At 33.6% G+C, this 16,726-nt stretch overlaps 2 protein-coding genes and 1 long non-coding RNA gene across 6 annotated transcripts in view; all 3 read right to left on the bottom strand.

Moving 5' to 3' along the window:
- Positions 1 to 16,726, bottom strand: part of LOC134845881 (N-alpha-acetyltransferase 15, NatA auxiliary subunit-like) — a 361,253-nt gene that overhangs the window by 82,776 nt on the left and 261,751 nt on the right. The gene's annotated exons all lie outside the window — the stretch shown is intronic.
- Positions 1 to 16,726, bottom strand: part of LOC134845880 (X-linked retinitis pigmentosa GTPase regulator-like) — a 409,218-nt gene that overhangs the window by 141,382 nt on the left and 251,110 nt on the right. The gene's annotated exons all lie outside the window — the stretch shown is intronic.
- On the bottom strand, positions 8,928 to 14,138 carry LOC134846456 (uncharacterized). Its single transcript, XR_010162804.1, has 3 exons — positions 13,817 to 14,138; positions 9,838 to 9,968; positions 8,928 to 9,471 (listed from the first exon to the last, which is right to left on the bottom strand). It is a non-coding gene; the product is annotated as an uncharacterized LOC134846456 (long non-coding RNA).

The raw sequence follows: 16,726 nt of genomic DNA, 5'->3' as shown, positions 1-16,726 counted from the left end.
ATTACTATTTTTTTAAGAAAAAATGAAGAAAAAATTCAGATTTTTAATCAATGTTTTAAATCATTATATTAACGTGATACCAATTCACCAACATTTTGGGTTTTCAAGCTTTTCACATAATATATTATAGGTTTCTCACAATTAGAGGAACAAAGATTACATAAATTAGCCAAAAATTGGAGATTTCTGAAAAAATTTCAAAAAGTTGAGATTTTTACCAAAAAATTGATATTTTTGCACGAAAAACTTACCATCTGAAACTTACCATCCGAAACCTTTCATAAGATATAAAGGCTCTTTTCAGGTTCCCCCCCTTTCAAATTCAATATTGAAAAACCGTTTTAACGCTGTCATAATGCAATAAGTTTTGGTGTGGTGAACAAATCGACAATTCTGAACAGATTTATTCTTCATACTTTGCAGCGTAACATCACGCATTTAGCCGTAATACCACGTAAAACAAACATAAAACTCAGTATTTTGAAAGGAGGTAACTGGAAAAGAGCCGATATAGAGATTCCCATCCTTATCTTAATACATAAAATTTTTAACAACTTTCGATGAAAGATTCGATGTGACTTTTCGATGAAAGATTTGAAGAAGAAATGCGTTCAGAATAGTTCGTTCGTTCAGCATGCAAACTTCTTCACGATGCAAATCTTCACATGATGACAACAAAAAATTAATAAAAAAAAACGAAAATCATATGCGGGGGGAAGTGGAAAAAAAACCCAAAAATCGAATAGCAATTTTTCGCATGTCGGGAAGTGGACGAAAGTATTAATATGCCACGTGCAATTTTTATTCATTTTATTCGAAAAGCACAATGAACTTTTTTTCTTTCTGGAACTAAGTGGTTTTACAACATGAAAGATGACTCGAGTGGTCTTGTTGTTAACTTAGTAATCTCAGTCGTTGGTTGATAGTGATTGGCTGTTCTCTATATCTGAGTACCAAACATGGGTATGTATATGACGCAATTAATTGCGTTGATTTGGAAGAACTTCATGTTGAAAAGACGCAATGTCGGGTTCTTTGTCGTCGAAGTGATTGCACCCTTGATCATATTTCTCATCATTGTCATAATCCGAGCAGACGAGGGAGCTCAGAACAAACCACCTTGTCATCTTCAGTCCAAATCTCTCCTTTCGGCTGGGTTTTTCTCGTTCGCGAAGTCGATAGCATGTTCTTATTCGAATAAGTGTTTCCAGTTCAACCCAGATGCAGTGGCCTCAACAGCGGCTTTTGATCTCATAGCAAAAAATGTGTCTCAGTTGATGTCTTCAAATGACACACACGTGAGTTATATGGTTTCAATATTCTTTGGCGGCTCTTTTTCATTTGACCCTCCCTCTCCGCCCACCGTAAAGTAACGCTGAAATCTGGACGATGAAGCGATCAATATGTTTGGATTTGATAAGATGTCAACATATAAATTTCCCAACCTAACAACAGTTCACCATGCCAAGTTTCATTAAACTATTACGTCTTTTAAAAAAATTTAAAAAAAAAAACGAACATGAATTGTTGAAGTGGTGGAGTGAGTAAGATCCCTCATTTCAGTTTTCTTACGTTTGACTCAGTTTTCTTACTTTAAAAAAAATTCAGGGCTCTTTTCCAGTCCCCCCCTCAAATTCAGTTTTGAAAAGTCTATTGAACGTTTTCATAATGCAATGAAATTTTGCGTGGTGAACAAATCGACAATTCTGAACAGATTTGTTCTTCTTACTTTACAGCGTAACATCACGCATTTAGTGGTAAATAACACGTAAATCAAACATAAAACTCGGTATTTTGAAAGTGGGGGAAACTGGAAAAGAGCCAAAATCAGTTTACGGAAGCCTGTTTAAAATGAGTTGAAGCCTGTTTAAAATGAGTTTTTGACCATTTTTTCAATTTTTTTGTGACTTTTCTCAATAAGATCGCTACCAAATCTGAAGTTTTGTTTTGATTGTGTAGAACTGTTTTAGGGAGCTCCTCTAAATAAGTGATTTTGGAAGAAAAATTCTGTACACAATAAATTTTGAAAACTATTCTGTAAACAAGAAATTATTTTCAAATTTTTGACTGTTTTTTGAAACTTTTTGACTTTTCTCATAAACTACCCTCGCGAATTTAGGATATGCGTTTCATTGTATAGAATGGGTTGTAGGAAACTATGTAAAGAACAAGTTATGATCCTAGGAAAAGTCATTATTTTGATCTTTTTCTTTATGAAACTTTTTGAACTTTCTCGGAAACGACTCTCCCAAATCTGAGGTTTTGGTTTCAATGGGTACAACGCGTTGATTGAAAATTTATCAAACAGGTACCTCCAGCTGTAGATGGGTCTTTAGTTTGACCTGAGAAAGCTGCTAACACCATTGTTGTTAATTGAACAAATGCTTTGAACAAAAAAAAATTTTATTACACGCAATATGGTTGAATGGGTGCTTTTATCCAAAATATTCACTCAAGAAAGTGGACATAATAGCTGATTTGTTAGTCATGTAAAGTTTGGGCTCTTTTTCAGTTCCCCCCCTTTCAAATTCAATTTTGAAAAGTCTATTTAACGTCGTCATAATGCATTGAAATTTGGCGTGGTGAACAAATCGACAATTCTGAACAGATTTGTTCATCATACTTTACAGCGTAACATCACGCGTTTAGCCGTAATAACACGTAAAACAAACATAAAACTCGGTATTTTGAAGGGGGGGAACTGGAAAAGAGCCAAAGTTTGTTTTTATTATGGCAAGGTTAAATTTGTTTTTAAAACCTGAGCTTCAAACCTATGTGGGGAGGGGAAAAAACAGTATAAAGAAACATTCAATCCAGCTGATCTTGTGAAAACAATTTAGTCCACAAAAGAAAACGCCGACCAAAATCTTTGTTTTAAGAAAAGTTTTGATTTTTTCGAAAAAACTTTAGAAAAATTTCAAGTACGACTTCTTTTGAAATCCTCCCCTCACATTTCAATTTTCAATTTTCAAAAATTGTTTTAACTTTGTCATATTGTAATGAAAATTTGCTTGGCGAATAAACCAATCATTATGACAAAATATCATAATAAAAAAAATGAAGATCAAACGTGAGATTTTTGAATTTTTTTCCGTTTTTTTTTGAGCTGTGTGCAAAAATATCTTCCTAACTGTCGATTAATATCTTGTCTAAAACTAAAATCTTAAAAGTGGAAAAACATCCTGAGGAAAAAATGGGGCTCTTTTCCATTCTAGCTTTGATATTTTCTGAAACTCAATACATGAAGTCCATTGTATATGATTTTTTATTTTATAAAATGGGCAGCGTGATCGAACGAATAATTTTTTACATGATTTAAACATGCAAAACTCCCTTTGAAGAACTTTTGAACAATTTCAGTTTGTAATTTACAAGCGGGGTGGGAAACTGAAAAAGAGCAAAAAAAACGCTTTTAGACTCCCCCATTTTCCAAAATTTCAAAATTTCCATTTTCTTAGTTGTTTTTATTTTCATAGCCAAATGCGAAATGTTACAATGTACAGTCTCTTTTTCAGTTTTCCTCTGTCACTTTTCTACATTTGTTTAAAATAAATCTTGATAATGAACAAACGCCCACAAAATTTTTTACACGAAGCGTTTTTTCATTTTACTCCCCGTTTTAATTTTCATGTTTGAAAAAAACTTTAACGTTGTTCTAAGGAAGTGAAACTCCGCTTGGCAATCGATTTACTATCCTGGGCATTGTTTTCTCCAAGTTTCGTAAAAAAAACCGACTGCTAGTATCATTCTATAGTTTTGAATGTTCAGGGATAATACAATAACAAGAGCATACCGCACCGAGCGCCCATGGATCATCGTCGATTATATTGTCATAATTTGGTCAGTATCTATAAAATTAGAAAATAATTGAATATAATCCAGTAAAATGGGAGTACTATCCTAATGTTTTTATGTCAAAATAATCCATAGTAATTGATTATAATCCATTGAAAATGGATTGTAATTCTAAAGTTTAAAATTTTTTATGCCAATATAATCCATTATAAACGATTATAATCGATTATAATGGATGTTTTTGTGATTTTAATCATAAAAACTAAAAGTTTTTCCAAATTGTCCCATTTGCTATTTAGTGCAGTTGCTACGTGTTTTGTTTCATAAAACGTTACGTTTCACATTAAAATTTATATTTTCTTTGTCTATTATTTTTCATTTCATCTCAGTTTACCCCCCTCTCTTACTTTAACCCCCCCCCAAGTTTAACCCCCTTCGCTGCCAGTTTACCAGTTGAAGAGGAGGTAGAAAAAACTTAAGGAGGTGACGTTGAGATATGAAATTTAGTAAAAGACTTAGCAAAAATTTCTCAATTTTCTTTCAAAACTTGCAAAATTTCTGCAAAAATGATCGAGCTCAGCTCTAAGAATAAAATCGTTAATATTCGATTATAATGGAATATATTGGATTTTGATATCAAAAATAATCAATTATAATGGTAAAAATGTTCGGTTTCTTTGCCAAAAACAATGCAATATAATCGATTATAAGGGTTTATAATGGATCAATTTTTTCAAAAAAAAAACGATTATAATGGCATTATAACCAATTTTATGGTCTGAATTTTACATTTTTAATAGATTATGATGGATTATTTTTGTCTAGGGAATCCATTATAATTGATCAAAATCCATGGGCACTCGGTGCGGGAAGCAGTAAAGAGGTCGCGATTAAAGATATACACTTCATATTTCTCCACATCTTTTTCCTCAATTATTACTCTGAGGCTTTCGTGTACCGAATCAGTGTTGTAGCATTACCGAAATTGCTTTTGTTTCGACCAAAATTTGTTCTTTTTTCCTACAAAAATATTTTTAAATCAAAACTTCATAAAGTTTCAGTAACGTTGATTTTAAGGGGGCCCTAATTGACAGAAAGAGTAAACAACGTTTGTCTTTATTTGTACCCGTTTAAAAAAACTGAGATGGAGAGCTGGTACAGAAGCCACTGGGGGTTTTTTCGATTATGACCCCGAAAACAATAGGATAAACTGAAAATGAAAACTTTTCTTGAACGACAAAAAAACCATTTGGCCGCCTTTCAATTAATTTTGTGCTCAGAAATTGGCAAAAATTGCAACAAAAGTCAGTTTGAGGGTCAATAAACTAAAAATGGTTTGTTTTCACCAGTTTCATATTGATATGGTGCCTTTCCTTGCAACAGTGTCCCGTTTTTATAACAAAAATTCTCATTTCATTTTTTCATAACTTAAAAGAGGGACACAAAAACCAACACTGGCCCTCATTTTGCCTCTATTTGCCCTTTTCCAAAATTTTCTACGTTAAATTTTGAAAATCTCAGAATATGCCCAGTGCAAGATAGGTTTTTATCACCATAAGATTGCTCGTATCAGGGCGGGTGAAGCTCTTAATGTTCCGACTGCCTTCTAAGGTCTATGGAACTGTTTTAACATGAAAAATTAAGTGTAGAAAAATGAAATATATTTTTTGGACATATGATATTTTGCGAAAATCATAACCACACACGCCATATAGAAACAAAATGATAGATTTTTCTCCTAGTAACCAAACAATTATGACAACTAAGCTTCCGTCTGGAACCAGTTCAAAACAAGTATTCAATATTTCCAATTGTTTTCTTGATAACTATCACTGTAAAATACTTAGAACTAACCAATCATGATCCATGACTAAAACTTCTTGAAAAATGTAAGGCTGAAACTATTTGTAGTTTCAGCCAGAAAAAAAAAGTTAACTTAGAAAACAATTGCTCTTTCTTGCTTCTAACCTCGCACCAAAACCAGTATATACTGGACTTAATGAGAGTAGGAAATGTAAGAGTAAGGTTAGGATCGATATTAGACTAAGAGGTTGCACAAATCTATCCTCCAAATCAATGATCCCGTCCGACAGAAGTATATTTTTTGCCCCCTCACAGTTAATTTCCCTCTTGAAGACCCCGCTCATTCTTTATACTGAATGAATTTATCCAACCAATCGAATTCCCCCAATTTAAAAAAATATTCACAGTATTATGTTTAATCAGAGATTATAAAAAAATGATCCAAAACACAAACCACGCGTTTCCGTCACAACTGAGAAAGTTAAAATCATCCACCCACTAGAAGTCCCTTGGCCACTCTTAATTACTAAAAATGTCATTAGAAGGCTTGGAAAACTTTTATGAAACTCACCCACAATTCAAACTTTCTTCTCCAATGGAATTTTTTGGAAACCGACCCTCAGTAGGTCTGATTTTATAAGTCTCACTAATAATTTCCAATTCTTCACTCACCATTTTTACACGTGTGTTTCACCTTTTCTTTTGAAAATTCACCAGTTATTTCACTGAGTAATAACGAAAATATTAATTCAAAATAAAAACGAAAACTTGAGAAAATTTTTGCTTTGAATTGCTAAATGTTTGTTTTAAGTTTATATAATGCAATAAAAATGACACACAGCATTGAGTTAATAACAATGCCGTAATTATACAAAGTACTAAATTGATATTGAGTTACAAATGAGATAAGCTTATCTTTTTATGTGCTCAAACTAATCAATGTAGTTTACTCACACCACCAAACCAACCATGTACAGGAAAGCCCCACGGTACTCAATATAGATTGAACCCACGTTAAACTGTATAAAAAATTCTTTTGATTTCATTGATTTAAAAATTTATTGGGACCACATGAAACGTAAAAGCACACAAAGAATAACACAGACCAAAAACAGTCCGTTTTTGAGGAAACGACACAACCAAATAACAAGAGAGAAATTACCTGATATAAAGAATAAAAGTCCCTTGGCCAGTATATGCTTTCCCCTGGCCTCACTCACCAGAGACTAAGAAATCTTTCACATTAAGTATAAAGATATAAGTGCACGCAAACGAGCAGCAAGCAAACGAGCAGCAAAATGGAGATGAAAACTGGACGACATTTCGACTCTTCAACGGCAAATCTATTGGATTTGCTTGCGGCAGTCACAACCCTCACAGGATACAAACTATGGAACCAACATCGCAGTGAAGGTACCCATTGAACAAAAACAACGGCCAATCCGATATTAAATTCAGAAATGCGGATCCTAGTTACTTAGCGCTTCACTCAGAGAAGTCGTATACTATCTCACCATTTTTTAAAGAATATACGCAAGCTCTTTTCTCCCCACGAGCAACTGTTTTTCTTCTCTCTCTACGATGACATTTATTTTGCAATAAGAACAACTGTGCCTCTTCTCTCTTCACTCTTTTTAAAAAATCTACTCAATGAAGAATTAAAAATTTTCTCCATCCATCCTTTACAAGAACAAACTTAATTCTTAAAAACTTGCAAATCCCGGATGGGTGGAACCAGTTCAAAGCAAGTATTTAATATATCAAATAACAATCTTGATAACTATTACTCTAAAATACTTAGAACTAACCAATCATAATCCTAGTCTAAAACTTACAATAAATTGTAAGGCTGAAACTATTTATAGTTTCGGCCAGAAAAGAATAAATTTAACTCAGCAAACAATTGTTTTTTCTTGATAATAACCTCGCAAAAATACCAGTATATAATACATTTATTGAGACTAGGAATTAGTAGAGTATGATTAATATCGGTATTAGACTAAAAAGTTGCACGAAACTATCCGGTCGAAAATAAGATAGCGTGACAAAGAGGCGGGGTACTTTATCTAAAATTACTCTATGAGTGAGCCACCCCGGACTTAAACTCACTTCGACCAGTTTGGAGCGATTTCTAAAACAGATTAAATCTGCGCTTACCCGTTGATAGCGCAAAATATATCGCGCGTTAATTGTCCCATATTGGCCAAAATGGCAATCTTTAAACCCCCATAGCTTCACGAAAAATGATCACAGGTGAAATATTTCTTCAATTTTAAGCTCAAGACAATACCTTTTGAATGATATATAAAATCTCCTCAAAATTGGCTAGTTAAAAAGTCGAAAGTTGTCTGAAGAAAAAACCCACCCCGAGCACAAATATTCCGTTACTTTCGTTACGAAAGTCGGAACAACAAAAAATTTAATTCACTCGATTAGTAGAGTTATTATATGAAGTAGACTAGTGAAGAATATATCATTTATCACATAAAAAGCATATGCGATCTCTAAAGTCTCATTATAGTATCATTCATTTGAATCTGCATTTGAGTCACTATTTGAATCCGCAGAGGAAAATTTGTCGCCTTATCTTGCTAATCGACGCAGTATTACTGTAATATTTAACAATTTAAAATCAAGGAAGTTGAAAAAATTTTATTGTCGAACATTCATTACAGTGAAGTTATTATGAATATGATTAATGGTATTGAAACAAGTTACAGGATGGTAAGTACATGGCTAACCTTTTTTTACTCTCATGCAACAGATGAGGGGTTTGAACTTAAGAAAAACTGTAACTGAAGCCGGTTTGCTAACCCAGCACACCACATCACATAATTTCCAGCATAATATCCATGAAATCGTGACAAAATTAGTTAGTTTTCAGAAAAAATAGATATTGTAAAGCTTACTAACAAAATTATTAATTTTTCAGATTAATCAATTTTTCAAGTTATGCAGCGCATATAATTTGGACAAAATGAACACAACTTAAAACTTTACACGCGTTTTTCTCACATTGGGTTGAGCTTAGACAAAAATGATGAGAACTAAAGGACAGTTCACTTAAATTTAAATACTTGTCTTTATGAAAATTAAAATTTTATCGTGAAAAAATGCAATTTTAACAGATGGCTTTTCGCTAAACTATTCACCGTACTGGATTGTGCAATCACAAAATAGTTTCCCATGAATTGCACTAATTTTGGCTGAAAAGCATTCAGTTTTAGTGTGATTTGAATGGTGATTTTTTATATGAGATGGGTGAATGATCAAGAAAATGCATTCAAATAAACTTGCGTGGTCAAGATTTATTTAAAGGGTGGAAATTATGTGTCATTTTTAGATCATTTTTGTTATTGACCATACGCACAATTCAGAAAAAAGGACAGCAAACTTCAGAAACAATTCAATGAGAGCAAAAATGTATTCAATTTTGCTCAACTTCGAAACTTGGTTTTCTTCCAAAGAAGCCCTGCCACCACCGCCGTGTCCGTCTATATATATTTTGAGACTTTCCACATATCCAGGGTTGATCAGCGCATATCACATTGTTTTTGAACCATGAAAATGTGATGAAAGACCCAGGGTTGTCATATGGAACTTTTGGCGTCCAGTGATGGCCAGCTTTCAGTATATAGGGAATTCCCGATCTTTGCATATGAAAACCAGTAAACTGATCATCTCGTTTCAGTTTCCCAGTACCAAATCCAATTTTCATGATTATGTTTGCCTCACACTCCAAAGAGTAATAGGCCATAATATAATTCAATTGTTTTCCCTCTTCTGAGTAGTCAGTAATTTTTTTGTAATATTCTGTTGGTGTAAGCATGGCCTCCTGATATCCATAACGGAAATAGTGACAATATTGACCATCTCAAAAAGACGAGTAAAAATAGCAAAATAGATCTAAAAATATCTGAGCTTTTTATCAAAAAAACAGTGTTCTTGCGCGATATTTGCAGAATCGAGGATTGAATTGTTTTTTTTTTCGAAGATATTTTGAAATAAAAAGCAAATTATCTCAAAAAATTTTTTGATTTTTTTTGTACTCCCAACCTCTGAAATAAAATTCTAATAGAACAATTTTAAGCTTTGATTTGATTTCCGTTTTTTTACACAAGTCGGGGTTTGATCTTGGAAAATTTATCGGCTTAGCTTTGCATTTTGCTTTTTAGGTTGAAATAACTGATTGGATTAGTATAGTTTTTTATCCCGTTTAGTGGTATAGATCTATTTCACGGTGAATGCAGCAGCCATCGCGATATACAAATAGGTTGTGTTTCCTGATGATAGGCTCAAAAAATTTTCGACATTGCCTCTTGGCTGATATTTTTACGTTTGTTATTTGTCTGATGGCATAGTTGTCAAACCTAAATCGGGAAGCAATCTGTTCAAAGTTTCAAGTTAGTTTTTTCAAGTTTTCATTTTCATTTTGGGAAAGTCTATCGTAACATACAATGTCAAATGCAGCAGTGCTTCTTTTTAATCCTGTTTTTTGTCTATTTAAATTTTATCTAAAGGCTTTCAGAAGGAAACAAAGCTCTAGATATAGTTTTGGTCTACCTCTTCGAAAAAATCATTCGACGAAATATCTTTCGAAAATGTTTTCTAGGTTAAATAAATTTGATCAAAATATGTTAGGAAAAAAGTTGCCAGAGAAAAACTTGCAAGTTTGGGTTCCTTATTGTTTGGGTTCCAGAGGATTGGATACTTTTATTATATGCTTTAAAAACTCCAACTTCAGCTAAAAGATTCAATTTTAAACCCAACCTGAGAATGAAATTTCGTTACATTGTTTTCTTCATCTTATTTTGTAAGGTGTTTGAATTTCAAAATTTTCCATTGTTGGCATAATTACAACAAAAAATGCCCACTACGTAAAATTTATTGTATTGATGCAATTCAATAGAATTGGATAATACAGAGCATGAAGCGAACTGCTGTACCCTGTATTTGAACAAGCATGCAACGATATTTCCAAAACATGGGAAATTATAATTTATTTTTTCAGAAAACTGAAAACAAACTTAACGGCAAAAATTTAAAGAAAATTACCGAAAAATCGAATAAAAAATATAGTAGCATCGTTGAGCACTTGGTATGAAAGTTGGCAAGGCTTGAGTTTTTGGCTTTCTAGCAAAAAAAATTCGGACACGATTATTAATTTGATTTTGAAAAAAAAAAGCGCAAATACCCGTATTTTTCCTCTCCACATATATTTGTGTTGAGTTTTAGTTTTAAGATTCAGGTCACCGCTTCACTTTTTACCCCTTACCCCAACCTTTTTGTTGTTCCAAAGAAGTGATAAGAGTGGCTGATTTCTGATTTCTGTTTTTTTTTTTGGTTTAAGTGGGGGTTGGATCTTGGAAGATTTATCGGTTTAGCAATGACTTATTTCAAAAAAGGCGAGTCATGTTTCCGTTTTTCTATTATTGAGTAGGCGGTAAAAATAATTGAATTGCTGCAACTGAATCAACCTAATTGATACAGAACCTCCCGCACCGGAGTACCATGGATAATAACCGATTATACTGGAAAAATGTTGTCTAAAATGTTGTCATTATAATCCATTATAATCCATAATAGTCCATTTTTGTGGCAAATTTAGACCACGTAATCGATTATGTGGTCATTAAAATCGATTTTTTTGAAAAATAAAAATCCATTATAATCGATTATAATCCATTATTTTTGTCACTGAAATTGATTGTTTTTGCCAAAATAATCCATTATAACCGATTATTTTGAAATAAAATCCATTATAATCCGTTATAATCCATTTCATTCTTAGAACTAAATTCGATTATTTTTGCAAAATATTGCAAATTTTGCAAAAAAAATTTGCAGAATTTATGCCATGTTTTTTACTACATGGCATGTCTCAACGTCATCCCCTCGCCCCCTCAGCTTAAGGGGTAGGGTAAACTGGGGAGGGGGGACAAGCTGGGGGGGGATTGGGTAAATAAGTTCGGGTAAACTGGGGGAGGGTAAATGGAAGACTGGTGTTTCGTAGCAACTGCACTAAACAGGAAATGAGATATTTTTAAACAAAATTGTAAATTTCAAGAATAACCCCTCGAAAAAATCTATTATAATCGATTATAATCGATTAAAAATGGATTATTGTGCCTCGAAAACAAGTTTCGTTTTCTATCAAAAATAATCGATTATAATCGATTATATTCGGATTTTATTGATTAGAAAAATAGTTTCATTATAATCCATTTTTATTCAATTATAATCGATTATTATCGAAATTTATTGAGACAGACCACGAAAATTCAATATAATCGATTATCATCCATGGAAGTCCGGTGCGGGCTCAAGCGAATTGTAGTACTTTGTAAATGAAGTAGCAGGGGCGGATCTAGGATTTTCTCGAGGGGGGAGGCGGATTTTCAAAAAATTTTCGAAAATTTTGACGACCTTTCTTTTAGGTCGACCAAATTAATTTTCTGAGCTCTCCTAAAGCACTAAAAAGACGCTGTTTTGGTCCACTTTTTGGGCACTTTTTAGAAAATTTTGACAAAAAAATAGCGTTTTTTTTTTGGCGCGCGCTACCCCTCAAAATGAGTATATATTGGCGCCAAAGTCGCCTTTAAAAAAGTTTTAGAGTCGATTTGCCAAAAATGGATTTCTTAAAAAGTACCAAGTGGGGATCCTTTGGGTCGGCAGGGGTTCGAACCCCTGAGGGAGGGGGGGGGGTGGCGTCCCCTAAATCTGCCCCTGTGAAGTAGCGTGCGGGGGTTTTTCTAAAAAACATATGGGGAATTTTAATTCACTTTTGCAGAAAACTGAAAACAATTTATGAACAACAATTCTGTTCGAAAAATTAATACAGTCATATCTTTTGAGCAATTTCGTTGGTATCAAAGTTGGCAGGGCTTGGGTTTTTGTCTTTTTCCTGGAAAAATCCTCGGAAACGGACATATCCGCACCGAAGTTTCATGGGTAATAATCGATTATAATGGATTTTCGTTGACTAAAATGTTGTCTATATAATCGATTATCATGTCAAATTTAGACCACGTAATTAATTTTTAATCGATTATAATCGATTTTTTTGGAAAACTTTAAATTCATTATAATCCATTATAATCGATTATAATCCATTTTTATTTTCAATATAATGGATTATTTTTTGTACATAAAATCCATGAAAATTGATTAAAATAATGACTCTAATTTTTGCAACTTTCAGCAAAACTCGAACGAATACGTTCATCCAGGGGCGGCCAATATGTAGTAATTTTCCAAAAAGTGCCCAAAAACTGCATTGTGACCAGCTCCTCCCCCCCCCCTCCCCCCACTCAACAAACCCCCTCCCCAACGTACCCACCCCAACGTATGAAACCCCCTCCCCCCAACGTACCCCCATCCCCCCAACGTACCCCCCAACGTATCCATCCCCCCCAACGTACCCCCCCCCCCCCCAAAACGTATCCATCCCCCCAACGTATCCATCCCCCCAACGTACCCCCCCCCAAAGTATATACCCCCGCAACCTACACCCCCAAATGTATACACCCCCCCAACGTACCATCATCCCCCCAACGTACCCCCCAACGTATCCATCCCCCCAACGTACCCCCCCCCCCCCCCCCCAAAACGTATCCATCCCCCCAACGTATCCATCCCCCCCAACGTACCCCCCCAACGTATTCACCCCCCTCCCAACCCTTGTACGGGTAAGCGTGGGGGGAGTTGGTGTGGGATCTATAGGTAACTTTTTGTATTTTTTCATAACTCGATTGAAAATAGGAAAAAATGAAATTAAGCGAGAGAACAAAATAACTAACTTTAGTTTAACAAAATTATGAAAAAATGAAAACAACACACAAAAAGATTTGAATAAATAGATTATAATCCATTAAAATCGATTAAAATTGATTAGTTTTCTTTTGTTAAAATTTTTTGAAAATAATCGATTATAATCGATTATAATCGATTATATTGGATTTCTATTGCTTAAAAAAAATATTATCATTATAATCCATTTTCAATCGATTATAATCGATTATTTTTGTTATTTTGTAGAGACTGACTAGGAAAATCCAATATAATCGATTATTATCCATGAAACTTCAGTGCGGGTAGTCCATTTGTTGATTTTGGTACAGAGAAAAAGCGAAAATAGCATTAGTTTTCTTCTCCAGATATATTTGTGTTAAGTTTCAGTTTAAAGATTCAGGCCACCGTTTCCTTTATTTTTTCCTACCTTTCTCTGGTTCCAATGTAGTGATACGATTGGCTCGTTTGATTGCCGTGGTCAGAAATAAACCAATTCAGACAATAATAAATACTGTGAAGTCTGCAGTTTGACCACAATACGTTATAAGGAAGCGCGACAGGAAATATGAATGTTAAGGATGACCAAGGAGCTTCATAAGAAGTATTAACAACTGTGTCCACAAATTGACAATCATTAGTTTGCATTAAAAAGCCTAAGTAAGCCACTATCATCAACGCGTTTTTCTTCTTGGATATCATGTAATCATAATAATTCATTTTGGACAAATACTCGAATAAACTGTAATGAAAGAGAAACTGTTACAAGTTGTGTGCGCTAGACAAATAAGCAATCAAGCCACTAAGCAAACCAATCCACTTTTTGGAGAGTGTTTCAGCAAATGAATAGGAATTCTTCGGAGCGCAATCCCACCCTCAAAATTATCGCAATTCGTTGCCTTTTTTTTAAACAAGTTTAAGGGTTTTTCGGCCTAAAAGAGATGTTAGAAATTAGTGATAAAAAGGGGGTGATCTAAACGCATCCAGTTTCAAGCGTGAACAATCGATTATATGGTGTTAGTTTCAGTCCTACTAAAACTGAAAGAAAAAATTGATTCTAATCAATTAATAACGTTTATTTTCTCCATTCGAAATCCGATTATAATCAGTTATAATACATTTTGATCGATTATAATCGATTTATGATCCAATTTTTTTGATACAGTTATAATCGATCATATCCGTTTAATTTTATTCTAGTTTTTAATTCATATGTTGTGCACAAAACGTCCATTATAATCGGTTATAATCGATTATTATCCTTTTTGTTTGCCCATTTTGCCTCCGATCTTGCATCCGAGTTGCTTGTATTTTGTGCTTTTTGTAGACGTTGTCTCGTGTGAAAAATGAAAGAAAGGTTTTAAACGTTTTCAAATCAATTCAAACTTATATATCTTAATTTTTTCTTTTCTCCATTGAAGTTGGTTCATGATGCTCATCCAAAGTTTTTTTAATCACCAAAATATCAACACTTTGCTTTAGTTTCATAATTTACTCGGAAGGCTTACACTATATTGCCAAAAAGACTCATTCAGACCTAAATTTCCCGTTTTTTTTTCAAAAACTGGATTTTGACAAAAAAAGATCAGATTTATTTTACCGAGAAGTGAACTAATAACCAAAAGCAGCACCTTTCGACTTCATTACTAAATATACTCTCGTTGCGATAGATTTATACAGTTTTTTCACAAAGTCAGAAGAGATGGATTTTCTACCGTTTTCGATGCTTCCTTCTAAATTTTCTTTGCCCACACATTCTATATGATGTTAAGATTAGGGCTGTATGGGGGCCATTCGAAGGTCTGAATATAATTTTTGGCTTAATAATCATTTTAAAAATTTGCTCAATGAACAAGGCAATTGTCTTGCATGAGCTTCCAGCAAAATTTTGCATAATCCTTGATCAAATTTCGGTCAAGTACGTACCTATAAGCTGAAGCCTTGAATGGCAGTGGACATTTTGCTATTAAAAACTACCGTCAGGTGTAATAATTCCCCAATGCATAAAAGAAAAACGGAAAGGAACCTTCAAAACAGAACACTTTGGCTTATAACGCTCACCACGTGGACGCCAAACTCGAACTTGGCCGTCTATGTTCAGTTCAAATCGGATTCGCTGAGAAAAAAACGGACTGCATTAAACTTGGATTCTTAGCCCAAAAACGGCATTTTTTCTTCCGAAAAGCACTGTTCTTCTTGCCCAAATTTAGTTTAAGAGCCAAGGATCTGCTCGAAAAACCATGTTTTTTTTTAAATAAAACCTGACCGTAGTTGCTGAGATGGTTTTCCTACTGAAACAGTTGTAATCCGACTGTACTAACTTGATAGATAGTTTTCTGCCTCCTTTTTTACATTTCTAACCTAGGGTTTTTCTTCTTTTCCTCTTATTTTTGATTTTTTTTCTTTTTTTAGAAAGCCAGAGAAGGTAGGTTTTTAAGATAGGCTTTGTAAACACTGTACGCAGTTTGTCGGTTTACTTTCAGCGTTTTGACTATTTTTCCAAAAGTCCAAATTTGTTGTTGTAAGCCATCAATTTTAAACTTAGTTTCTAAACGCAACGTGTAGCGCTTAGACATATTTCTGAACTAATTGAATAAATCCCGAAAAAACGCTTGAAAGCGTGAAAAAATTTGACGTCAAAGTTTACGGGACTCACTTTTTTTGTTCAATTCCTAAATATGATTAAGAACGTTTTGGCGAGATATTGTGTTTTTAACTTCTGGCGGGAAGCTTTCAACTAATACGAAAGGAGCTCCACGAACCGTTTGTTTCGTGGTTAAACTTTGTGTTCAGATGAAACAAAGTGTGACAAAACATCTCGCTTTTAGCGATTTTGTTATTGACGGAAAACTGTTAACCCATAAGATATAATCAAATTGTACTTTTGGTGTTACAAAATACTGACAAAATAAGAGATTATAAATGATTATAAATGAATATAATCTCTTGGAAATTATCATGATTATAATCGATTATATATCTTTTAAACACCTAATTTTGGTAACTATAATCAATTATGATTGTCAACAGGGAAAATAAAAAATTGAAACTGGGAGTATGTTTAGAAGGTTTTGAATTATTTAAGTGGACAGATACTCTTGACCAGATATTTCTAACCTTAAAAGTAATTAAATGGTGCCTCATGTTCGTGGATGTTCTGTTTTTAAAATGAGTTTTTAAGTATATATATTTTTAAAATCTCAAATCATTATAAAGTGAAAAATCCATCGGTTGTTTTTCTTTTGCAGACAGTTCTCCGATTCCTAGTTGCCTCAAAAGTAAGAACAGATCTATCTAAATTCTACCCTAAATCTTAAGAGTTAAAACTTCTATCATCGCT

Source organism: Symsagittifera roscoffensis, chromosome 5, assembly GCF_963678635.1.
Source record: "Symsagittifera roscoffensis chromosome 5, txSymRosc1.1, whole genome shotgun sequence".
NCBI classification, from domain to species: Eukaryota; Metazoa; Xenacoelomorpha; order Acoela; family Convolutidae; genus Symsagittifera; species Symsagittifera roscoffensis.
Note: the sequence above shows the minus strand (reverse complement) of the source record. Positions and strands in the feature narration are given on the sequence as shown.